Source organism: Patagioenas fasciata, chromosome 3 (assembly GCF_037038585.1).
Source record: "Patagioenas fasciata isolate bPatFas1 chromosome 3, bPatFas1.hap1, whole genome shotgun sequence".
NCBI classification, from domain to species: Eukaryota; Metazoa; Chordata; class Aves; order Columbiformes; family Columbidae; genus Patagioenas; species Patagioenas fasciata.
In genome coordinates this window covers 41,757,430-41,784,547 of record NC_092522.1, presented here as the reverse complement: position 1 = coordinate 41,784,547, position 27,118 = coordinate 41,757,430, and positions in this window count along the sequence as shown.

The window sequence follows — 27,118 nt, the reverse complement described above, 5'->3', positions numbered from 1 at the left end:
TATTAGCTGCAATAGGAAAGAAACCACGTGTATTGCAGTTGCTTAGAAAACACACAGAGATAGATATACATACAAGCCATGGCTGATCTCTGTTTAAAGATGTTGTCTGTGATTATGTGTTTTAAAATAATTCAGCCAGAAATTATTCCTGGCACACATGTGCTTAGTACTCTAAATTCAGTATAAAATACAGTAAATATCTGCATTTTTACTGGTCTTTGAAATTAGAGTTTGCTGTGAGTGGTTGTGGTATGTGATCTGGGGAGCATAATAATATACAAGAGGACCCTGGTATGTCAGGGAGTGCTCAGGTACAGCAGTTGTTCAATAAATTTTTCTAATCCCCAGCTACCCTGCAGAGGGCTCGTGGTCAGAACAATTGAAGTTATTTGGTATTATTCAGCTGCTCCTCCCAGTGTTCATAAACAAATAATGTAGTTGTGTCTGGCTAAGGCACAACCAGCCAGGGCTGCAACTGCAGAACTGAAAGACTGAGATGTAGGTTTTCCAATATGCCTAGGTACCTTGAGTAGGATTATTCTGGTTTTATCGGGCATATGTGTATTGGCAAGGTGTGAGAGATGCAGTGTACAGCCGGACTGTACTTATTTTCTAATAATGGAGAGTTGCCTTTGCTGAACCTTTTGTTCATCTTTGGCTCGTGTGCGTCCCTATGGGGCACAGTGAGGATATAGAGGCCATGGGGTAGAGAGCATCAATGGGATATTGTGCTCTCAGGTGGGGATCCTTGTGGTACAGTGGCCTGTTGCACGTCATGCTTCTCGCTATAAAACATAGTGGTTTTCTACTGCTCCCAGATGCTTAAACCAGACATAGACACCTATTTTGGCATGTGGGATTGGGAGTGAAGACTGGGTGATGTACTGTGCACAGCTGGTATATAGCCCTTGCTGTGAGGGAGCCTTCTGCATTTACCTTATACGTAAGGTGTTGGTTGGTCTTGGCAAATCTGGCCTGGGGTGAGACGATTTTTGCTTGGTCAGTTCAGGCTCTGTTGTTATACACTACAGCTGTGGTTTTAGATCATTATAAAAATGAAAAGACAAATTGGGAGAGAAATATTAGGATCTGCAGGAGAGAACTGAACATGGAGTGTTCCTCCACCAGTAAAGGAATCACTAGCAGAGGTGGTGACTAGCACACCAAACTCAAATTAATCTAACATAATTGTGGTATTACATATATTACAAAAAAAAAAAAAAAAAAAAAAAGAGAGAGGGAAAAGTGATTCTTCTTCCCCTAACAGAAATATTTATATTTTGGAACCATATTTTTCAAAGAAAATATGAAACCAGACAGATACTAGTAGTGAGATTGAAGAGTGAGAAATGAAATTGTCAGAGAGGAAAGAGCCAAGAGAAATGAACATCTTCAGGCTAAAGAGTGGAAATTTGATAGATGTCTACAAATTCATAAAGAGTTTGGTGTAGTTGCTTACTATTTACATTAGCTGTTGAAAATTGAGGAGTAGTGATTGGATTTAAACTGAAGCATGGACAATTTCATTAGACATCAAGGCAAACTTTAACAGGACAGCAGATGAAGTCCCTATTATTGCAGTCATTGCAAATGTCTAAGATGAGAGATAAAACTCAGCTTGTGTATCTTGATAAAGGTCTCTGGTTATGGGACTTTTAGTGTAACCACTATGCAGGGAGACTGCACTGCTTCTTCCTATCATGTTGAGTTGTCTGGTTGTTGACAGCCTTGCATCTTACTCAGATCTCTTAATCCACTTTTTATTCCCCCTCCAGAAGAACACTGAGAGAATAATAATGATTCCACAAAATGCAGAGACTGCAATTCTTACACGGGTTATGTAAGAAATAAGGGAAGGTTTTTTTTAAAAAAATTGTTTCTTTCCTGAACACTTCAGAGAAGGCACAAGCTACAAATCTGACTTGATATTGTTGTCGGTAATAATAAGGTATTTTGATAGATGGCACACATATACTTCGGTGGTGTAAATCACCATTGTTTCATCTGGGCCAGGTTGATCACTGATCTGTTCTCCCTACAGATACTGCATCTTCTGTACTTTCAACAAAAATTGACAGTGAGCAACAATCTGCTCATAAGCCTGTGAACAGAAAGCAGGCTGAATAGAAATTAGAGATGGAAAAAATCTCTCTCCTTTGGTGATTCAAGCTTTTTTCCTTACTGTATATTCTCCAGAGTTCTCCCTCCCGGTATCTTTTTAATTAACTGAAGCGAAGAAGTTTCCACTCTTTCCCTTGGGAGCTCCTAGAGGACATGAGACCTTCACTGTCATGGAATTGTTACAGTCTCAGGGCAAAAATCTGTTCTCAGCTGTACTAATGTAACACCTCATTAATTTAAGAGAAAGGGGCACCCACCTAGCTAAGCACAGGGCTGGTTTCCCAGCTTTTGCTGAGCTCTGTTTTCTTTTCTATAATTGATGAAGACTTTCTCACACCCTTCTGCTCCTGTAGCTAGCAATTACTCTTTCTGTTTTGCTTCCTGTACCTTTTTTTTTTTTTTTTTCTGCAAGCTTTAACTTGTCTTCTGTAGTCTTCATTGGTTCTCTCCCTTCCATTACATGTTTGAACTGTCCTTACAGAGCCATGTGTTTCACTTCTAACTGGCTACATTTTTCTGTGCAGGTGAGACCATAGCCTGTGATGCATTAATTAGTGCCTTGCAAGATACTCTGAGCTGCATCAACACCAGAGGCTTTAAATGTTTATTCTTCTCATAGCAGCATCAGGTTTTTAGATTGTTATTTTCATCACATTTTCATTTGAATCTAATATCTGTGTGAGGCTCTCTGGGACCATTCCACAGAAAATAAATTCAAGTGGCTGCATTAGCCATGCCGATACCTTGGGTTGATCATGAGCCCTATCACATTAGGTACTCTTTGTAGAGTGTTAACCCCCTCCTGTGAATCTGTAAGAACTTGCACTTTCGTTTTTTAAAAACCAAATCAGCTTTTTACCCTTCTTGATCTAGATGTAGTGCCTGTGAACTCCAACCTCACAAGGTAGAAAAGAACTGAAAACATGTCATTTTAAATGTCATGATTCTGAAGTGAATCTTGTGGGCTTTTTGGTCTGCCTCATGATTTTTGGGTGTTGGTAATCAGTTTTGATCAACAGCCTTGATGCTTCACATCCTCAACCTGAGACACAAATACCTCTGTTAGCATAGAAGTTTAGGAGCTAAGGAAAGGTAGCTTGTTGATTTGATGGTGCACAGCATTAAATAAAATTATAAACCTTTACACAAACAAGACCTGTATAGCATTCTAAGCCTTAAATATTGCTCTGAACCCACGCTTTCCTACTTCTGAATACACCTGGTAAAGGGTATATTGACAAAGAGACTAAAGAACTAAGCATTGTATAAATTCTAGAGATCTTATGATCTAAAAGTTGTTATGGAGGACTGACAGTGCTTTTAAATGTGTCAGTGCATACTACAATAATGCAAACTTATTGTCTGCCTGTCTCCAAGGCTAGGCACTTAAAGGATCAATAGACTTTATTGAGTAGGAGATGTGTATTTATAACACAAGTAGTAAGAATAAGGAAAGGAAAATTAAGGACTTCCATGTATCTTCAAAGAAGAGAAAGTAATGTCACAGTATTATAATATCCTCAGGGTCTTTTTGAATATTAGAACTCAGATTATTGTTCTTAGGGCTGTTTTGACTTGGGCAAGAAAAGCTACTTTTGCTGCCTCGTTCTGGAAAGATTTTTTTTCTTAATCACTTTTCTTTCAGGCTAAGAGAATAAAAAACTGCTTGAACCTATTAAAAAGGAAAAGAAGGAAAAGTATAGTAAGTTTTAGATTCAGGTAATTGACAGTGCTCTACCCTTTTGTCTGTTTTGTGTTATTACTATAAAGGAATCTCTCAAGAAGAGATTAAAATCAAGTGAATCTCTTTTTTTTTTTTTTATAGGGACATTTTAAATTTTACTTGTTTATCATAGGAAAATAATTCTTGATATGGAAGAACTGAAGTTTTGTTGCATTTTGGAGTTGGTAATGGATTTCTGTCTTTGATTTTACCCTTATGACAAGAATTTCTGGATGAGTTAACTAGTTAACCTCTATAAATCCTAGTTTTTTCATGCATCCACATGATATTACATCTAGAAGAGTTACATCTTAGATAAGTATTCCTCAGCTTAACTAACATACATTAAATGAGCCTGCCTGTAAATAGGAAGTCACATGGAACACTTCGAAATGCATTACTTTAGAAAGTTTGAAGTGCCTCAAATGATTTTGCAGCTTTGTAAGTCTTCAAGGTCATGCGGAAAGCTTAAGGCTTAAGAAAGTTGGAGGGAACAGCTGCAGTTTTTGAAAACAATAAAGGCAAACTTGAAACATGGTTTTATCAAAGCTTGGCTGTTTCCCTGTCAGAGACAGTAGATGACACTAATCTTAATTTTGTTTAAACAGATGCTGTTTGCTTGGCAAGTAGCTGAATTTTAAATGCATGAAATTATTATACAAAGGGAGAAATCTTGCCTGGAGGTTAGAAACAGAAGGTTAAGTTCTAGAAAAGTTCAAGAGAAAATCTTATTTTCTCTAACATCTTCAAAGCTGTGCAAAGTACCTTTCCCCCCACCCGGGAAACTATACATTTTAATATTTTTCAAAATTAAAAAGTTTCATTCTTTTAAAGAGGCCAAATATAATTATGATATTCAAGCAGTTAGTAGCTGAACCCATAGGTAGGTGTTGTTTAAATGAGTGCATTTGATGTTGGTAAAAAAGGAGGGGGGACAATTCAGGGAATTACAAATTCTCCCTCTGTCTCCCTTTGGTGTAGCATTATTCCTTTTTATCAGTACAGATTCTTTTTATTCTAGGTAAGTCAAGTTGATCAGCATTCAGTGGCATGGAGGTTCAGACCTTTTGACCCATTAAATTATCTATAGCGTATCCAAGCTCTGTTATTTTTGTTCATTTTATGAGGCTGGATTGGAAACTTTCTCTTCCTAGCTGAAGAGTGGCTGTCCTTGGGATGGATCTCAGACACCTTCCACAGATTTCTTGTAAGTCAATCAAAACATGTAAGCAGGAGTGGGAAGGAGAATAGCATGGAGGCCTGATCAAGTGAAAAGCTTCTGGGCATTTGTTTTATGGCTTATGCAAAAAAATGTTGCTTTGAATTGCACATGGAGTATTTAATCAGTTTTCAGCAGCTGTTAGATAATGTATCAATAGCTGCTATTCTTTCAGCACACAAAGCACATGTGGCTGAATATGATGTGGAGGTACGGGTCTAATCTGATCTGCTTAGCTCAAGAAGGCATTAACTTTCAGGGCTGAGGAATAAAGTTTCTTGCTGGAACAGTGTTTTGCCTCTAACTAGCCCTTCAGCTTCTCAGATCTAAACACAACAGATGGTACCTTCTGCAATAGCATACCTCTTTAACATCATGCTGAGGCTTTAGTTCACTAGGAGCTCTTGGCACTGATTTCTTCGGTGCTCTCTTTTTTTTTTTTTTTTTCTTGAAAGACTCCCGTTTCTCTCAAGACTTAACATATTTAGTTAGTTACAATTGCTGAGATCACTAGCAGAAGTGATTGAGTGACACTCCCAATTTAAATCTGATTTCTTTTTAGTACTTTGTTAGCAGGAAACAAGGGAAAAACCTTATTGTCTCTCAGTTTGACTCTGTATTCTGTGCTTCCCCCAGATGTGTGCTCTTCACTCCCCGCATTCTTCAGCTGCTCCCACATGCAGACAGCTGCTAACACATTTCAAGAGCAAAGGCGTTTGTGATGGAGTTGGGGAAGGTTAGCAGCAGAAAGGTGGTGCATTTTAATTCTTGAATTTGTTCTTGCTATGCAGGTATTTAATCCCTGGCACAACTCTACCTGTAACAGAATGTTAATTTTTCTGTGCCTGACTCTGATTTGGCAGAGTTCATGGTCCTATGATATTTTGAGATGTGCCTCGGCCTTGGACCTCCTTGTCTTCACAGAAGAGGACTGTTGCATGTGGCTTGGATTCTTTCAGTAAAAGGCAGAAGAAGGCTAGAGGACTTTCAGACCTAGCTAAGTAGACCTTGAGCCTTGGAAGATGGAGGTAGAGACCTGCAGGCTTTGTTGGATTTGGTCTCACAGGTGATCCCCACCTGGTTCAATAGGGATGTCTTTTAGATATATGCTGATGATGAGTACATCTGAGTTTCAGGGTATTTGCACAAATAAAGGCATAGCCTGATGTCTCTTCTTTGTATGGTGCATCAGCTTTTAGTTGTTAGTTCCTCTCTCAACTTTTCTTATAAGCTTTATGGGTGCTTATTTCTTGCTTGGTTTCCTCCAGAGCTTAGTCATCTCCTCGTTCAGAGGATTATTTTGACAATCCTCCTGTGAAATTATGGATTTCCTTATTGTTTGTAGATTGAAATGTTCCTGTGGTAGATGAGGGTGTACTCTTCTGTATGTGACTCATCTACTAACACCTCACTGAAAAGAGAATCTTCCCCTGCCTAGTTGATTCAGTGTGTGTTAGGAAATTCTTAATATATCTCCCCTCATTGAACCTTTTATTGCTGCTCAAACTGTTGAATGGATGAGTATTCTTGATACAGACAGAAAAGTAGTTTAGTAATTGCACTTCTCAGTGACCAGTGGTTAAGATGTAACACAGTTAACAAGTTTCCGTCTGCTGACTGTAAGTTTAGGATGACTTATGCCAAAAGCTCATCTTTGAAGAATTATGTAAAACATTAAGCAGTATTTCAGAAATTGGATGTTAAACAAATAAGCCTTTACAATATAATATCCATATGTCACAAGCACTGCCATTTTGTTCCAACTGTGAAAATAATTGAGTTATTAATGGTGCAGGCTAGTGAATGAACAAATGCTACGAATATTTTTTTTTTTTCCAGAAGTCTGTGTCTATAAGACTCAATTGTTCTGCCTTCATTTGCTGGCTTAACATTTTGTTCAAATAACACATTTGTTTCAGATTTCATATCTGATTTGTGATGTGAATCACAGGCATTGTTTTAAACCCTGGCTCTCCACATTATCTTCTCTTTTTCATTATCCTTGCTTTCTAGTGGAACTGACTTTTCTGTTGCTTCAGGTTTTTGGGGTTTTTTTAGTTCGCTTTTAGCTCTCTGCTGTTGGTTTTCCCTGCACTCTTCCTTATTATGTTTCTTTGTGTTTCTTTGTCTCAGGAATTGATGTTCTCAGTCAAAGGTTCCCAGGTCAAAGGACTGCCTTCTACAGGTGACAGAAGTTTTACTCTGGGAAAAGAAGGCAAGAGAGTTACATATTTTCTGTACTTACTACTTCAGCAATTTCTTCCATTTCTGCTGGAGAGGGGCTTGACAAATGGTAAAATAATTGGATTGGGGGGGGATTTGCCATAGAGAAATTTTTTTTTCTTCTTTTAAATCAGGTGATGTTCCTAGTGATAGTAATATGATTTTATCATTATGCCCTGAGATAATTTTAATAGAATTAAAGTGTACATGGTGATATTGTTCAAAGAGGGCATTGAGCCAAAGACTATTTAAAACAACAAAAAGACAGTGTCTGACTTAAATGGGCTTTGAATCAGGACTGAATAGAGTGAAATTAATTTTCAGAATTCAGGATCTCCTTTTATTCTCATACCGTTCTTCATTTCATGAGGACTTCTTTTCTGATAACACAATACTGATTTTAGAAGTGTCTCCCACTCTTTCCTTTTAAAGTACTAGTTCTGGTTTGCAGATTCTGTGCCACATCTGCACTTGTTATAACTCTGGTCTCAGCTGTGCTGACCCCTCCCATCCAGGTCATATGTGCTTCACCTAGCAGCAGCTCATATTCATATCAGTTCTGAATGTCCTGATCTATGCCAACATTTTTCTTCTTCTTTCAGCCTTTTTGCAGGGAGGACCTTTCACTATCTAATAGAGGTAACCAAGACGCCGATTTATTTCCTTTAGGGATCTGAAACCTGTCTTTCTAAGCTGTCAGATTGCCAATTTTTTGTCTGAATGACTTTTTAAAGTTACTGAGATGCAGAGAGTAGATGTGTTCTGACAAATTTTTATGTTTATAAGCAAGGTTAAAAGTCCAATACATACAAATATAGCAGTTACCATCTTAGATGATGTGTCTGGTTATCGTATAGTGAAAATCACTTTTACCAAAAAAAGTAAAAAATAGAATAGAAAACCTGAAGTCAATACTTAAATTCTGTCAATGCACTACCCCAATTATTAAGTAAAAACCCCAAAATCTTTTTATGTAGAAAACAAAAGTGTGCTTTTTCATGCCCAATAATATTTTATGAGAAAGAGAAATAATGCAGTAGTAAAACTTAAGAATAAAAAAACCCTGTGCCCATTTCAGTTGACTCTGCCCTTACTGTCAGTGTTCAAAAGCAGCGCCATTCATTACAATTTTGTTTCACTAAGTGTACAACTTGTGTATCATTTGCCCAAAACAGATACAACTCCCAATACCCACACTTGAAGCTAAGGTTTGCATTTATAGCACTCAGCATAAACCTGCAAGTTTACTAAACCCTCGTATTTAATAGTAATAGTACATTTCATATCAATGGCATAACTTTAATTTGGGCCCTACATAGTTATTGGTCATCATAGACTACTGCAGCATATGCTAGAGCCATGTACATTATCTTTGATCCTACATTAAGAAAAAAAAAAAAAGCAACGTGTTTTACTTGCTAAAAAATAGGAAGCTGTGAAAAAAAAATATGGAATTATTTATTTTTCAGTGACATCCATAATTTACAAAATATCTCACTTTGGTTTTTGTAATAGTCTCTTATATAATCTTTTAGACACATTAGTCTGACAATATTTCAAAGAGAAATAGTCAGAATTGCTAGCTGCAAGGGAAGTATCACATTTTATAATACATTGTCTAGGCAGGCTTTTAGTTTTCAAGCAATTAATTTCTAAAGTTTTCATTTATGAGTATAATTATCTTTATTTGTGAGGAATACTTTGCCATTTGTATTCCTTGAAGCCAGCACAGATAATCCTCATCCTTCTACATTAGCACCTGTGTTAATTTCAGTTAAAATATTAGAAGTGCTCTGGATAGCAACAAAACCTCACTTGTAATTTTTAAAGAATGATAATGCTATTTCAGAAGGTAGCACTTGGAAGGAGGCAGTTCAAAGGAAGGAAGTTTGCACTACCATAACTCTTTTCGAGGCAAAGATTTTCCCTTTAAACTATTGTTGTCTGAATATCTCATCTACTAATGTTGTTCATCACTCTCTTCTTCCTTTGTTCTAGTACTAAGGCATTGGAAATGGAATCGTTTGTCAGATTTGTAGAGCGCTCTCAATGACTGCCAGTTCATGAATGTAAAGACCAGACAGACTATTATGGGTAGCTAGTCTGACCTATTGTATCTCAGTGTGGCAACCCAATTTTTCTTGAATCATGCGACTAATTCCAGCTGAGCTATTGTTTACAGTTAAGAGACATCCAGTCTTGATTCAAAGACTGTGGTGGAAAATCCAGCATGTCCCTGGAGAATTAGTTCCTAAAGTGGATTACCATTACTAAAATCAGTCTGTATTTAATTTCTACATTTTATAGGGTTCAATATGATCCCTGTCTTTGGCCTCCAGTTGCTGTACCCTGGCATTTGTTATGCTTCAAGGTTTGTGCATTAAAAAAGATTACAGTATGGTTTTAGACTTGATGTATTCCTGTGGTATATTCTTGTTGCTGCACTAGAATGCTGTTGGACATGATTTGATAGGTTGTTATATTTTATTTTCAGCTTTCTTAAAACGATGGGTAGCTGTTTCAGAGGTACTGGAATAATTAGGACAGAAAAAAATATTTTTACAAGTGCTTCAGGAACTGATGAACTCAGATCATTCTCAGAGTTGGTAGGTCTTAGGATTCAAGATCACTTTGGGAAACCCCTCCACTGTGTCGTACATGACGAGAGGAAGGAAGCATACTCTTGTCTTTGCTACAGATGATGCATATTTTTACGTTGTCATTAAAAAAAATAATCTGACAGTTATGGGAAGTGAAACATGACCTGCGTTTCTTTTCTCTTCTCTGTTACAGCAGAAATAATGCTTTCAAACTCTGTAACTACTGAGCAGGGTGGATGAAATATTTTTCTGTGGATTAAGTAGGAACTTGGTTTATAAAGTCTATTGGTACACTTGAAGAATATTGCTTCCTTCTCTTTACCATGTACCATTATAAAAAAAAATATTTTTTTTTTATTGGAAATGTGCCTTTCAGCTTCCTGGAATGGTTGTCAAAGTCAGTAAAGACTTGGTAGTGATTTTATAATTATCTATGTTTGCAGCTAGGCATTCTTCTCCCTTGTCCCTCAGAATCCAGTAACAGAAAAAAAAAAATGGCTGTGGTTATCATTATTTTCTGTCATTGTCAACACAACGATGCATAGTTTCATTGTCCTTGGTGAGGTGGCTGTATCTTTAATGAGACAGTGTGTCATATCAGCTCAGTGAATGCTTACGCGATTCCTTCCCTGAGTCAGGAAACCTATCATGGCACCGTACCTTGCTGATTTCATGTCAGTATCTGATGGGTTTGGAGCATTGTATATGTGAAATACAAAACAAACACAAGAACAAACACAAACATCATACACACACAACCCCCCAAAACCCAAACAAAACAAACTAATCAAAACAAAACCAAAAAGCCCCAACACTCAACGACCCCTCCACTCCCCCCTACTTCTAACTGTTATGGTTTGACATAGCTGAACAATGTACTACAAGTTTATTGTGGTCATGAGTCTCATTAATTTTGGTTGTGTGGTTGTAGAGAACTCCCCTTGCCAGAGCCCTTTGCAGCTGCATACGGAGCTATGGAAGTACAGAATGTGATTTCTCCCTCCGTTGGTTTTACTGGTCATGACGGTATTTTTCATCTCCCAGCTCCAGTTACCATGAAGCGGTAAATGGCTCAATATATTCATTGGCACTGATGGATTTGGAGCTTTCACCGCATACACTAAAGTTCTTTGAGCTCTTTGAATTTTTAGAATTAGGGGCCTGTCTGAGACCATCACTTGGCAAATCTTACCAAAATAAAAAGGGAAATAAAACAGTAGAAATTTGGCAGTGTATAAGTGGTAAGATCTGTGCAAAATGGAACACTACAGCATCACTCTGATCCTGATATTGTCTTGCTAATACTATATGAATAAGTTGCACTGTGTATTTTCACCTCTGTGACAGGTCTTGAAAATATTTTGTATTCTTATTGTCTTTATTTGCTGTATATGGAGTTTCTAACAATAAGTATTACTTCTAGTTTTGCAGTTACTCTGGTAGCCTGCTGTACAGAAGGTAGAAAAAGCAAGGTTCTAGTTGCCCTCAAATTTTGTGACATTTATAGATGAAGCTTTGTGAAAATAGCAGCAAAGGGTAAACGCATGGTGAAAATATGCAGTATTTCTTTTACAATGATTTGAAAGAATGAATAAAATTTACCAAATAATTTCAGTCATGCAATTTATTCAGAGATAAGTAAACATGCCACTGTAATAATTTTTCTCTTTTTTACCTTATCTCTGTGGCTGGAGAACTTTGTAAATCTCCCAGCAAGAGCCAGATAATCTTTAAGATTCTGAAATAATCTTTACCGTAATCTCTTTAATGTTTGTAACACTTGCATGAGTAGAATTAGTGAGATCAGAAATAGTTTCACTCCTTTATACTTTTACAAGCCCATGTCCTCTTCTCATAAGCCTTATTTCGCTCAGAACTTGCACTTTTTTGTTGTCTTCTAAGACAGAAGTCTTTAGCCCTTTATCCTTGATACTTATTTTCCTGACAGCTGGAGCTTCCTTATTATTCCTTCAGAAATCCATCCAGTGTGCATTTGTCTTTATCTCTGGCATAAACACCTTGTATGTCTGTTTTCCCTAAATCCTTGTATTTGCATGAATAAGCTGTCTGTTTCCTAAGTGCCTCTTTGGTCTTTTTATGCCTCTCTTTGTCTCTGTGTTGTAAGCTGCTTGGTTATATTTTCTATCTTGCAATGTGTGAGGATAAGGGGAGCTGATGTTCCACCTTTCCTGAGTATTTGTTTGTGGTCAGTAGATGAGTACATGTACTTCCATCCCCGCAGCTCAATTCCTTTTGCCACTTAGTACATTTAAGAGCAACTCAAGGCTCAGTTTTCCCCAAGACATGTAATGGTATAATGAGGCAATCATTTTTGTCATGTGAAAGGCATGCAGAGGCCAACTAGTTGCTTCCTGAACACAAGTCAAAACTGGATAAATTACAAAAATATGCTGTTTGGCCTCTCACTAACAAACTAGTTCAGGCAAAGATGGGATTACTCCAAGTATGTGTAAGACTGAATTTGTATTGCTGACCCATAGAATTAAATGGTTTATGTGTTATGGCTGTCATGAGTCATATTAGAATCATGATTCACACCGATAGGTTATGCTTTTAAAGTGTGCCTGTAACCAACAGAAAGACCTCTTAGAAAATAGCTTTCAAAAAAAAAAGTGTCTGCTGTGCCTTTTATCTCTTTTGATACTTCTTGGAGAACAATGGCAACATTTGGTATTGCTGACTATTAGCTTTTATTGTATAGATTTATAGATTTCAATTTCAGTGTGTAGTTGTGCTTCTATTTAATGGGCTGTATACCTATAAACCAAGGAAGCTCTGCTGTTTCATGTGCTCACAATTCCTAAAGCACCACAAAATTCTCTTATGAGTCCTGTATTTTTTCTAAGTGTTCTCTGGCAGATACAGTGCAACAATTTCACTCATGCTTTGGAAATGTTATTTTCTTCAGGTGCAAGATATCTGATTTGTGGTTTGGCCTCTTACTTCATTCTTGCTTTGCAGTGTGATAAAAATGCAATAATTGAAGAACTGACACCTCCATATTTAGATCTGGAAAGTGCTCTTTCCATTGAGATAATTAATTACACTTCGTTTCAGACAAGTCATGCACATAAAATGAGGGACAGAAAAGTGCTTCTTTCAGAAAATGTGAAGGTTTGTGTTTTGTTTTGTTTTTTTCCTTCTGATTTGCTGCGCCTGAAATGCTTTGAATGAGGTCTCCTGGCTTAGTTAATTGGCATTTTCTACTACAAATTCCAGGAAGCTTTACTCTGAACCTCCTGTGATGACAGATTGCTGCATCAGTACGTTATGACTTGCTTCCCCATTAACTAAGTGCTAACCAGGGGCGCTAAACTACAGCTCTGCACAATCAGCAGTGAGAGCTCATTACCACCTCAGTGAGGGCTTGAATGAAAAGCCACCAAAGTGTACCAGTTGCCTTTACTGAAGGCAACAAACATGTACGCTGAGGGTCAGATGCAGAAGAATGGCAGAAGGGGAGTTATATGTGGCACTAATTTCTAGAGGATCCATTTGCATGAATTTTTCTTGGCAGGCCTGGCAGACATGTTCTTCAGTACTGCTTCATATGATCACAGCTGCCAGAAATTGTGGTGTTGTAAGTGTGCAACATTCATTCTGTAGATAGAGGTGAGCACAGTGAAAGCTATAACACTACACAAGTAATTAAAGCTTCTTGGCATTCAATAAGAAAATGCATTGAAAGCATGCTAAAAATAATAGTTACTATATTCACACCCTTCCAGGGGAAACCAACCAACCAAACAAAAAACCAAAGCTGAAACAAAAGGAAACCCAAAAAACCTAACCAAACAAAAATAACCCCAAAGCACTCCCCCACCCTCAAACACCAAAACCAAACCAAACAAACCAACCCAAACACAAACCAGAAAATGACAAAATTCAATTCAATTCAATTCAAAAATATAGTCTCCTCTGCCAGTTTGTTATTATGCCATAAGCACAACCCATTCCCTGAGTAATCCAGGGAATGTGAGGGACTCATGTCTTGATATGGAAACAGAGCAATGTGGCTTGCAGATTTCTTACCTGTGGCTAGTTATGCCCTTGGTGCTGTCTGATACAATTTGATAAGTTAAATTATCTGCTTTATTATGAATTTGTTAAAAGGTACTTATCTAAGCAAGTAATTATTGCACTCTGTCCTGCAAATTTACCCAGCTAATTGAAGACAGAAACCACAGTATTTAAGTCAAGGTCACAATAAAACTAAATCAATGATCTCTAATGCTCAGATCTTAATATAACAGAGTAATTCCAAATTGTAGGGTTGGCAGTGGTTTTCTCTTGGGAAAATTTAGGCACAGGACTGATCTCTTTCTGTCTAAGAATATTAATGTAGTCAGTGCTGCATTTCTGCATTGACCTGGGTGATAAAGAACTCAGATGACCCTGGAATATGTTTGTTCAAGTGCCTGAACGTTTGCTTTGCTCTTCTGTGGCAAGCACTGCAGTCTCCTTGTTTGTCTTCAGGCAGTTACAGAAGTGCTTGTAATGATTCCATATTTCCATTTCTGCTTTAACTTACATTCTTCTCAGTCATTATTGTCCTTGATTTTATTCTTGTCTGCCTTCTGACGATTACACAAAGCCTTTCAATAGAGGTATTGGTAAATTCTACATAATAGCAATATTAATACAATAATACAATATTTTATGCCCAAAGTACCAATTGACTCTTTTTCATTATTGGTTAGTTTTTACTTTTGAGAAGCTATTAAAGTCACAACTTCCATAAATACATACACAAACTCACATGGTATTTCTCTAAAACAAACGAAACATAGATGTCCATTTGCTTTAAAAATAAAATAATATAGAATGATCAATTATTTTTGCTTTTTTTTTTTTTTTAATAGTCTCTCACAAAAGTTTGTTGCTTTCTAGAGTGGTGACCTAGAAACATGTTTGGTAGCCAAAACATGTACATTAACCCTCATCATACCTCCTGTTCCGATAACTCAAGTTTACACTTTCTTTGTCTCTGCATAGGCTGTGCAAGTGAGGAGTGGTGCACCAACTTTGCACATGGTCAGTGGCATTAGGAAGTGAAAAGCAGTTTATGTCATGTCTCTTGACTTCATAGGTGCTGTTTTTCAGTGATTCTGCCGCAGGGATCACCTCTGTCATCTTCAGGGACAATTAAATGAACATAAGAATTCAGAATTGTTGCAAGGCAACCTCCTTTTGTTATGGGAAATGTTTAGGCCTTTAGTGATAATAGAAGATAATAGAAAGTCCTCCTACTGAACTACCTTGATCTCACCAGCACATCCTTGGTGATTATGGACAGATGACCTACAAGTATGAATGCATGGAAGGTCATTAGGGAATCTTTGCTGAGAAAAACAGAACTCTACTTTCTGCAAGAGGCAAAGAACCTAGGACCCTGAATGAACAAAAATATTGTTCTGTAAAAGTATTAAATAGTCTAAATGTTTTGCAGTCAAACAATAATGTAAAAGCCTCATGGCTCTCTAATGTCTTCAGCTTTTATTAAAAACATCTTCTGCCTCCTGTGAGTGACAGCAAACTGGGGAACTAATTTGCACTATAATTTACTTTGTGGCTTTGGTCCTAAAACCTGTGATATATTTTATTTAAAATAATCTCTATGCATAATGAAATGATTAGTGTCCTTCAATGTCTACCTCAAATTTGGACCTATTTTCTTCATGTACTTATATAATCTGAAACATATCAGTTAATTGACATTGTCATTTAGCTGCCAGCTTTACTGGAATAGTTTTTTAAATCAATGTAGGACACACTGTAATTGAGAATGAGGTTCCAGGTGTCCTAGTGGTCACTTCATGTTGTTCCCAATAAACAGAACAGTTTAGAGAATATAAGATTAGTCTCTCCTGCTAAATGAATCCTGCTGTGAAATTGCGGCCAGTTAGAATAAGGAAAGATGCCCTTAGCATAGAAAAATGGTTTGAGAGAATATGAAAGTTATAATGGAAAATGTAATAGATGCCAGAAATAATTACACAGGTGACTTCCACAGAGTATGATTGCCATTCCTTTTTATTTCTTGAGAAAACCCAGAGCCTGTTATTAATTAAGCTGCAAAACCAGGAATCTGCTGTAGTTCTTTAACTGTCAAATAGTCTGCTTTTCTTTTATACACATTATGTTCTTTCAATGGCTACTTGTTCCTGAAATCTTTTTTCTGGGGAAACAAAGGATCATTTAATAGGCATCTTTTGGGGTTGTGCTAAACTCTGTCTTAGCTTCTTGAGGTACAACTTTGAAACACCTTAGCCAATTAAAAGTTCGCATGCAATCATGTTTTTAAAGATGTACATGAAGCAAATAATTAGGGCAGGAGAAATGGCACTGCTTTGAATACTGACTGCGAAAAGCATTCTACACACGTTGCAAACCATCCATGTATATGAAACAAGAAAAGGTGAAGAACTCACAAAGAGATTGGGGTGATGCTGCCTACAGGTGATGCAAAAGGCTGCTGCTTTTGAAAGTTCCCTTCTGTCAGAGTGCCTGTGAGATGACAGTGTGCTGCTGGATGTGTTTGCTGCCTTCAAGATACTGGAGTCAACTCCTGACCGTGAATTATATGTCACTGTGGCTTCTGAGCTGTTAGTTTTACTGAACAGTTTCAGACGTTGTTTTGCTCTTACTTTACTCTTTTGCTACCAGTGGTCATTATCTGATAGAGCCCCACTGTTATCATTAAAAGGGGGGAAAAAAAAATCTCTTCACATTAGAAAAATCTGAGGAAGAGAGAATAGACAGGTCTTAGGTGTCTTCAGTTGTCTTGCTATAGGGTGGTCCTTGTACCACCAATGTTGAGAGCCTCCTGTGGCAAACCAAGTCTCTTCATGTTCTCATATTGGGCAATTTACCTCTTCAAATGATGCTAGCGGTTGAGTGCAATCTGCTTTTGACTGGGGATGAAGACAATGTCCTTTCTTACAGGATTTCATGTCTAAACCAGAGAACAGGATTTTAGTTATGCACCAGGTTCTGATTTCTTCAGCACAACCCACCAAGCAGAGGACTTGCACTTTATAAAAGAAATGTTCAGTACAGCAATGAGTGAGGTGGGTGATGTGAAAAATTCTCCAGGATGCTATTTCACAGCAGCTTAACTTCTTGTCATGAGTTCTAATTGTCTGAAGGCTGCTATTACTGGTACCAACAGGAGCTGACATGGTGGATTGCTGTCACAGTGCTACAGAAATTCCTCCATCCATCCCTCCTTTTCTTAGTTGTGCCTTGCTTCTGCCTGTCACGCTCATGGAGGGGATCAAACAGACCCTACTGGAGTCACTGGAGAGGAACATGGAAACCACGACACTGCTTCTGGTACTTGTTTAGGTTTGTTTATAGTTTGGGTGCAAGGTGTAAATGTAAGCTCTGAACTACCACAGAGGATTAGTTTACATTGGAGAGGTATTCCAGGTACCAGGTAACTTAATTTCAGAGCAAATTTCAGCTCTGAAGGAAACTGTAATATGATGCATTTAACAGTGAATGGAAAGAATAAAAAATTTGTGTTATGGAATGCTAAAACAAAGTTCTGGGTTTTGAACCATATTTCACTGCTACAATGAATAAAGTCAGAGGTAAGCATCAAAAAACATGCAGGTTTTTTTTGTTTGTTTGTTTATTTTTGTTTTTGCGTTGGTTTTTTTTTTTTCTTTTTTTCATGAGGGGATTGAAAACATCTGAGTGGATGACAGTCTTGTAAAGCCAGATACAAACTTTAATTGACTGAGCTATAATGTGGATATAAACTGAGAATTAAATAAACACAGCAATTAGAAGAAAAGGCAGTATCAGTTATTCTAGAAATAGAATCCAAGAAAGTAAAATAAGGCAATGGCCAACGGTAACAGGTAAATAACAAAGAAGTATCAATAAAACATTTCAGAGTAATATTGCAGTAATTAATCATCTAAGGCATTTTGTTAACATTATGAATAGAAATCTATCAAAACTAACCTTAATTTTTATTGAATTAGAAAGTTCATTTGCCTGAATATATCATCCCACTGCCAACACTGTTACAACTTATCTCTGCAATAATTCTGCAGGAGAAATTCTGTGCTAGCCATAAGACAGCAGTATGATAAAAATCAAGACAAATCGCAGACTTGAGTCAACTGTGCCCCTCTGTTAATGAATAACATCCTTTTTTATTAAATAATTGAGCCAAAACATTAAAGATGGGGCAATCAGGCATGTCAGAAGCCTTGAAGAAGAACAGTATTTTGTGAGTTCCATATCAATTAAATTAGTTTGTTCTGTTGTATGTCACTATTGATTTGCAGTTTCTTTCTGGCTGGAATCTGAAATGAGCTTTCCCCGTAAGCTCTGTATATCTGTAAGTATTTTTTTTAACTATTTGAAATATGAAACATGAATTGATGGATTCTCTTCTTTAGTTTTCCTCCTCTGCTGTTGCATACGTTAGATTTCCAGCTCTCTTCATTATATGGTTAGGCACCTGGCTAAGACATGAGAATCTTGGGGCACACCTTGCTGTCTTCTTTGAATTACTTAGATCCTGCTAAGCTGAGGTGGGCTTCCATTTCTTCCATTTAAGATTCCCATTGTCTCCTACCCAGCTCAGGGCCAGAGTTTGAGATCCAGCTCCCAACAGTGGGATCATGCCAAAGTTGAAACTGGAAGGTCATATTTCCTGTCAGTCTCGGAGTGATTTCCTAGGTCGGAGCCAGAAGACCAGTCCTGCAAATCCTTACCCATTTGACTAAGCCTGCTTACATGAGTAATGGCAGGAGTGCTTTGTGGGGTTGTTTTTTTTGATTTAGAACCCAATTATGAGATCATGGCTTATGTTCTTCAGCAGTGAGGATGATCATTAACCAGGAAACAAGGTTTTCAGTTCAGCGGGAAGACCCTGTCATGTGCAGATTACTCTGTGAGTGAACAATCTCCACAGGGTTCAGACCAGCTCACAGCTATGGAATTGTGCCAGTGATTACATGTGATAAAGATCAATAAAATCCAGTTATAGTCACCACAAGGAGATATACAGTAGACAGACAAACAGAAAATGGGTTATATCTAATATCCATGTAAAGCTAAAAATACCTTACACCAACAAATGCTTCCAATTTCAGTGTCTTGGCAGCTGGTTTATTACTGATGTAATTTCTACTACTGTGGATGTACACAGTTTTTCTCAGAGTCACTTCAATGATTTGTGTTTTAGCAGTGGTAGGCAACTGAAAAGAGATACATCTTGATTGAATATTGATCAGATAAATAGTTTAAAAGGTACAGATTAGCAGGGAGTGCAAGCGCCATGTGTAAATCATCTATTATTACAATTTGGGAAGCCTTTTAAAATATCTGTCATCTCCAAGAAAAAAAATGTCCCACAGTAAGATATCGATTTTTTGATAATTCTTCTAAGCTGAACTCTGTGCGGTTATGCTGAAGAGATAGGGATATTGTGACATTACTCCAAGTCACTGAGGAACTTTCTTTTTAATATCAGGATAATAGACTTAAAATATTTAATCAAATTGTTAGTTGGAATTTGTCACCCTCGTTGATATTTTCAAACTTAAAGGAACTAGCAGTATAGTTTTTATCAGAAAAAATGCTGGTTGCTGAAAATTCCCCAAACTATCATGGCTGATGAGCCGTTTTGCTTGTATAAAAGCTGTGTCATAGTCATTGTGAAATGTTTACGTTTGTCACCCCACCAAAAGGAGTCAAATTGCAGCACTACTGATTACAAGAGACAGGAATGGCTTAGAGGTGATGTGTAGGGAGACAGACATTGGCATGGCACTTTTGGGGGAGTAGTAGGATTTCTGTGGGGTTGTCTTCTGCCTGATACAATAACTACTATTCACTGCTCAGCTCTGTGTAGACAGTCTTACTCGCAGGTGCTTAAAGAGGTGATATGCTAGGATTTTGGAATTGAGGCAAGCTTGCAGACACAGTTTGAACTAGACAAGGGTGGTAATGTGTTCCACAGCCAAGTGAAGAATGAGGAAAAAATGTGAGTCTGTAATCTTGAGAGAAAAATGCAATAATTCGAATACATAGCCCAAATTCATAGGAAGAAAATGAGGTTAGCACTCCCCACCTGCCTGCACAAAGCAGTGCAGCCCAAGTCTAGCTGGGGCATCTTTTTCAAAGGGTGTGTAAGTTGCTGTCAGCAATTCCAGGAAAAATACCAGGAAATTTTGGTGACACCATTGTGCCACACTTGAAAGAAGAAACCTAGTATGGAGCCAAGGAGACAGAGAAAGGCAGCTGACACTGTTCAGTGTTGTTCAAGAAAATCACAAGTTGGTCTAGAAAACACTGGAAACATAGTTTGTCACCTGCAAAATAGCAATAACATGTTATCTGTGGTTTAAAAATTTATCGATACCTAAGAAGTTTCAAAAAGTATAGAGACAGAGGTCATTAAATAGCAACTGAAAACTGTTAAAGATTACTGAAGGAAGAGAGGAACAAAGGAAATGAGGTTCCTATAGTTTGTTATAATTTGTCTTGTAAGATGGGAATTCATCAGGGGTTTCACTAGAGCTGAAGTCAGCATACTGTCTAGTCTGTTTTATATGCATGCTCTACAAAACTCTGTATAACAGATTATTCATTTTTCTTAGATATAGTCTAATAGTTTTTTCCTCCTACAAATATTCCTTTAGCAAATGACATTTTTGTTAAAAAGTAAAAAAGAACAAGGAACTTGATGGATATTTCACTTCTACTCTGAAGAGAATAGTATTAATTTCACTAGTGACAACATAACAATTTGCTCCTATAAAAACCACTTTTTGTTTATGTATCCCTTGCTCTTCAAAGTGGGATTGTTATTCTAATCACTAGGTTAAGGCTGGTGAAGCTGAATCAGTGTGTAAAGCTTTATCCAAGGCTGTGCAGAATGTAAGTGGCAGAAGTACGAGTAAAGGTTCTGAAACGAGCTATGTTAAATGGGTTAATAATAATAGTAGCAGCAACAGTACCATGGCATCTTGAAGTCGAGGATAAGAGATGAAATCACAGAATCACAGCATGTTAGGCATTGAAAGGGACCTTGAAAGATCATCTAGGTGAGGTTACACAGGAATGTGTTCAGGCGGGTTTTGAATGTCTCCAGAGTAGGAGACTCCACAACCTCCCTGGGCAGCCTGTTCCAGTGCTCTGTCACCCTCACTGAGAAGAAGTTTTTCCTCAAATTTAAGTGGAACCTCTTGTGTTCCAGCTTGATCCCACTGCCCCTTGTCCTATCATTGTTTGCCACTGAGAAGAGCCTGGCTCCATCCTTGTGGCACTCACCCTTTATATATTTATAAACATTAATAAGGTCACCCCTCAGTCTCCTCTTCTCCAAGCTAAAGAGACCCAGCTCCCCCAGCCTTTCCTCATAAGAAAGATGCTCCACTCCCTTCATCATCTTTGTTGCCCTGTGCTGGACTCTCTCCAGCAGTTCCCTGTCCTTCTGAAACTGAGGGACCCAGAACTGGACACAATATTTCAGATGTGGTCTCACCAGGGCAGAGTAGAGGGGAAGGAGAACCTCTCTTGACCTACTAGCCACCCCCCTTCTAATACACACCAGGATGCCATTGGCCTTCTTGGCCACAAGGGCATAGTGCTGGCTCATGGTCATCTTGCTGTCCACCAGGATCCCCAGGCCCCTTTCCTCTACACTGCTCTCTAATATGTCGTTCCCTACCTTATACCGGAACCTGGGGTTGTTCCTGCCCAGATGCAAGACTCTACACTTACCCTTGTTATATGTCATTAAATTTTTCCCCACCCAACTCCCCAGCCTGTCCAGGTCTCGCTGGATGGGAGCACAGCCTTTTGGCGCGTCAGCCACTCCTCACAGTTTGGTGTCATCAGGAAACTTGTTGACAGTGCACTCTATTCCCTCATCCAAGTCATTGATGAATACATTGAATAGTACTGGTCCCAGTACTGACCCTTGAGGCACTCCACTAGATACAGGCCTCCAACTGGACTCTGCCCCATTGACCACAACTCTCTGGCTTCTTTCCTTCAGCCAGTCTGCAGTCCACCTCACTACTCAATCGTCCAGACTACCCTTCCTCAGTTTAGCTGCAAGGATGCTGTGAGAGACTCTGTCAAATGCTTCGCTGAAGTCAAGATAGACCATATCCACCACTTTGCCATATCTCTAATTGGAGATCTCTCTGTTAATGCATTGGGTCAGGTTATGACTGTCACACGGAAAGTGTTTTGGGGATAAGATGAAGTACAGTGACGATTCAATGGTGAAATCAAGCCCTTCAGAACAATAGCCTTGTTACTTGCTAAGCAACACAACAACCTTTTAGCTGCCAGTCTGTCAAAATTACACAGTTTTCTTCTGATGATCACATATTTAGAACAGGTTTATCCAGCTGAGTTTCCTGGAAATTTAGAACTGGTTTATTCCAGCTGAGTTGCCTGGAAATTACAATCTATGCACGTCTGAGCAGTGGTCATAGGTTGCACCTGATACAGATGAGAGAGATTTGTCATTACCAGTTTTGGGACTGAAGTCTTGGTACACTAGTTGTCCTCTGGAGATACTTCATTCTCCTCACTAACTGTGCAATGAGAGTGACGTATTTTGCCATAGTTATCTAGCATTTTGAAAACCAAAAGTCAGGAGATATTGTTTCAAGCAACTAGTATTTCTGAGGCACTTTTCAAATTCAAAGCTTTTTAGCATTTATATTTCATTGTCAAACTGCTTCATTTTTTGAGCTACAAGATATTATTCAAAATTCTGTTCTCTTCAAAATTCTGAACACATGAGGACTGGAATGTATGTTGGAAAGAAAAGAAAGCTAATGTAAATCAAGACAGCTATAGGTGATGAAAAAGACTACAATAGATGTGAATTCTGTGAGTAATATGCAGATAAAAACTTTTTCATCGATTAAAGATATGACAAATTACTCTTAGTGTTACAAGCATTCATTAAATGTTTCTTGACTTCGCAGCATTCCTATTTTGGAGTCAGATGTCTTAAGAGCTCCAGAAGAAAGTCTGCTTTGGATGTTTTGCAAAGGAGCTGCACATGCAAGTAGAGCTCTGGTGGCTGCCAGCCTTTATATACCTGTGTATACTCCTTTCATGAAAAACACCTAATTCTGAGTCAGTTTGTTGCCTTTTAGATCACTTTTAAAATTCCGCTGTACTGGGAGGAAACAGAGGCAACAGGAGTACTTTGTGTAGTTTGGTTTAAGGCAAGAAGAGAGAACTAAATAGTGTAACTGGACTCTCCGTAATACAGGCTGTGAGATTTAATGTAGTTAAATTGCTTGTTAAGCTGTAGCTGTAACTGCTTAGAGAACATCTCCCAGGAACAAGCTTTCAATTGGCAACTCCAAGAACTGGGACACATACCAATATCCTCAGTAACTTGTTTTCTCAGTTATTGAAGCCTTATTACTTATAAGGTATTCAGTAAACAGTAATACAAGATTCTAGCTCTAAACCAGATCTTAAGTAATTGGATTTTTTCTTAAAGAAACTTAAAAATCATGCTTTTAACTAGCACTGCTAATAATTTTTACTACAAGTAACTCCTAAAATTACTGAGTAGGAGCAACTGGGGGAAATTTTTATTTTGTATCTTTAAGTGCACTTCTTTCTTTCTTTGTCAGAATTTAGTTTATCCTGGATTATGTTTTTTCTCTGTAGTGAATTTTCTGTGTTGTTCATGTGGATATTTTGAACCCAGAAAGGAGGAAATATTTTTAAATTAGGAAAATATTATTACAGAACTACAAAAAGTTGGCAGAGTGATTCAGAGAAGATATTCCATCTGCCACTAGTTTTAATTAAATCAAGTGCCAAGAACAGAAACAAACATGCACAAAACCAGAATTCAGTCACAGTATCCTATTAACTGGCTTGTATATTCAGAGAAGTTATTTTCATCAGAAAATTAAAATGACCCCAAAATATTTTTGTTCCCTATTCTCCAGTATGTGTTGTATTATTGCATGAAACAGATTTTGAAGAAACAAATAACCCTTTTCTGAACCACAGTATTCGTGTTTAATTATATTTTGAATGTCTGAGTATTATATTATGCAGCCCTTGAGTCACTGAAGTTAGTTTTAAAATCCTTGTTAACCTTTTTACCATTGATTTTTGAGAAGTTTCTGATTCCCTAGAACTTATTTTTTAATGGTTGTTTAACTGATAAAGTGATCTGTTTCGGCACTATATTTGGTGGCATCAAATAGTCAGTAAGAAAAAAAGTTCTGTGTCAGTGAGTTAGGAGTGTGCCAAGCAGGTTATTAGAAGCTCTCTCTAGACTGACCAGCAGTTCAGTATCTTAAGACTGTGCTAAGATGTCCATTGATGTCCGTATCAATTAGATTGGGCAATAAATTAATGGGCATTATAAGTTGTGATGAGACAAAAATGTGTGCTATCTGGAATTATGTGGATAGGAAATGAAAGCTGATGGCTGTCAGACCAGTTCTCATACTTGGAAAGCATTTAGGAAATTTATTGACTACGCACATCCCTCAGTCATTTCAGGATCTGCCATTTTTCAATGCCTTCTGTATGCAATTTGTCCCCATCACTGTCAGCATGCTTTCTTTTCTTCCCTTTCTATTTTTTAACTCCTTGTGTGCATACACAGAAACACATATATTATTTTTATTTCCCATAAATAACAGTAATCCAGATTTAAAAAAATCTATACAGTGAACATTATTTACTTTTCAGAATATAAAAATTTTTTTCTTGTTCATAACTTGACAACTAGAAACAGATTCTGTGATAGCTCTCTAAAACCTTAATAAAGGTTTAGTCACCTTTTTAAGAAAACAGTCTATATATGTGTGTTCATGTTGCATGTGTGTTCATGTTGCTGCATATGCTGAGAACTCTGAATTTTTTGCTTTCTTGTCAGGCTATGCTGTTAGTTTACCCAGGAGATCACATCCTGTATCTGCGATGATGGAGAGACCCCTCAGTGTTTCATTTGCCTCCTTATATACACACCTTAAACCACAGAGATAGATGATAGGATTTTATAAACATCCTTCTGTTCCCCTGCTCAAATTCACCTGCATTCAACACCTAACAGCATCAAGCTAAAATAATATATGAATGTTTACTGCCAGACACCAGTACCACAGTGTTCAGCCTGCAGAAACAAGGTGACATAATACCTTTCCCATTTGTTGAGATGCAGTTGATTTGAGTCTGGTGTTGTCTTCACACTGATGTGGCTACAGTAGATAATATGAAGCAATGCCACCTGGTATGTCAGTGTGGCTGAGGTCCATCTCTTTGCCTTAGATGTAAACAAGATGTGCCCCTGCTTCTGAACTAGATCTGTTTTCATGTCCTTTCTTGGGAGACATTCTTGTACTATGGTTGAGAAATGCATGTGAAATTTTCCTATAGTTCTCCTTTTCCTGAGAAGATTATGTAAGGTAAAACTGTATATGTTAATAACAGTCCTGGCAGCCTTCATGTGGGCAATACTTCTGGTACCACAACCTTCTCAGTCCACAATTAAGGACACCCAGATTGTACCTTTACTTGCAGACTTGTCACCACAGCCTTGGGGAGTTTGAATCATCGCAGGTCTTGTGTCTCACTGATCTGTAGCTGGATGACTGCCAGCCTTTGAGGGGGCATGTTCATTCCTGTTCTGATGTGCTCGGGTCAATATTGAGAGGCTGTTGAGATCTGTGCTCTCAGGTCTTCTTTTCCTATGACCTTGGCCCACCTACCAAAAATGAAGTGTTATCCACTAGTTTGTTTAGATTTACTTTACTGTCACATGCTAACTGAAGACTTTTGTCTTCTCACCTCTCATAGGAATAATGATTTTGTAGAATTTGTTGGGATTTTGCCATCCATCAAGAAATACAATTCCCAATGGGACTTGGACCTATTATTTTCTGTGTAAAATCATTTTTTGAGGTCATGGCTGTTGCATCTATCCATGAAGGTGTCGGTTCTGACGTGAATTCTTCTGTCCTAAAAATAGCTGTAGAGAGATGTGAACAGCAGAAGATCAAAACCATGAAAAGCTTAGGAATCTTAATACATCTTTAAAAGTATATTTTTGAGAAAAAGGTGATTTGAATAATTTTCTGCAACGTGTTTACACTGACATATGTCCAACACAGCTGGAAACAATAAAGAATAGTTCTGAGTTGTACTATCACGATGAAAGTGTGGTGTTTTTGTTGTTGTTGTTTTTGTTGTTGTTCGTTTGTTTGGTTTTGTATTTAACTCTTTCCCTCATGCTTTCAGTTTATCAGATTATTCCATAATATTTGAAGAGCTGAATAATGCTATAGCTGGATAAAGTGTAGACTACCAGCAATGTAAATCTACATGATTCATGAGGAAAGAGAAAAGATGTAACTTTTTGTAAGATTAGCAAAATAAAAAGATGACCTTATAGCAGTTTAGAATTTCATAAGGTACCAGTGAAGTTTCTGAGTTCTGGCAAGTTGATTACTGTTGGTGAGTGAGAAAAGGCTCTGGAGGTTGCTTTGGAAAAAGGAACTACAGGATTTTGCAGTCACAAAATTAAAAGCTGCTCCCTGAAAGATGCTGAGATTCAATTTAGAATTTGAACCTTTGAGATATGTACTCATGACCCTTGCTCCCATACATTGAAACATGGTAATGAACAGAATTATAAATTAAATGCCAAAGGATTATGGATTAAACCATAGTGAATGGAAGGCTTATGTCAATATGGCCTGGGACTTGTATGCAACTCTGAGACTCAGATCCTCTTTTGCTGTCATGGATGCACCTCTGCTGTTCTGGGTGTATTGTGCTGAGTTGTAGGAGCCAACTGGCCACTTGACTTTATTTTCTCTGAGGAAAATGAATAGATTGTAGGCTAACATAAGCAAGAATATTCATATACATAATAATCTAGTGACACCAAGACGTAAGAAAAGGCTGAGAAATAGCACTATATTTCCTTAAGATTTCTAGTAAGGGATTTAATGATAAAAAAGAGAAAACTACTTACAAATCTCAAGTTAGTTTCACAAAGACGTGAAAATTCAAAACGCGTATCCTTTAGAAGAAGTCTTTTAATATAGATCTTGTTATTAATTGAGCTGATGTTCAACAAAGGTGTTTTAATATTAGAAAAACTCTATTCATGTTATCTGAATCACTGGCCCATATGGAATTTAAATTACTTAATTTCACAGATTTTAATAAAGA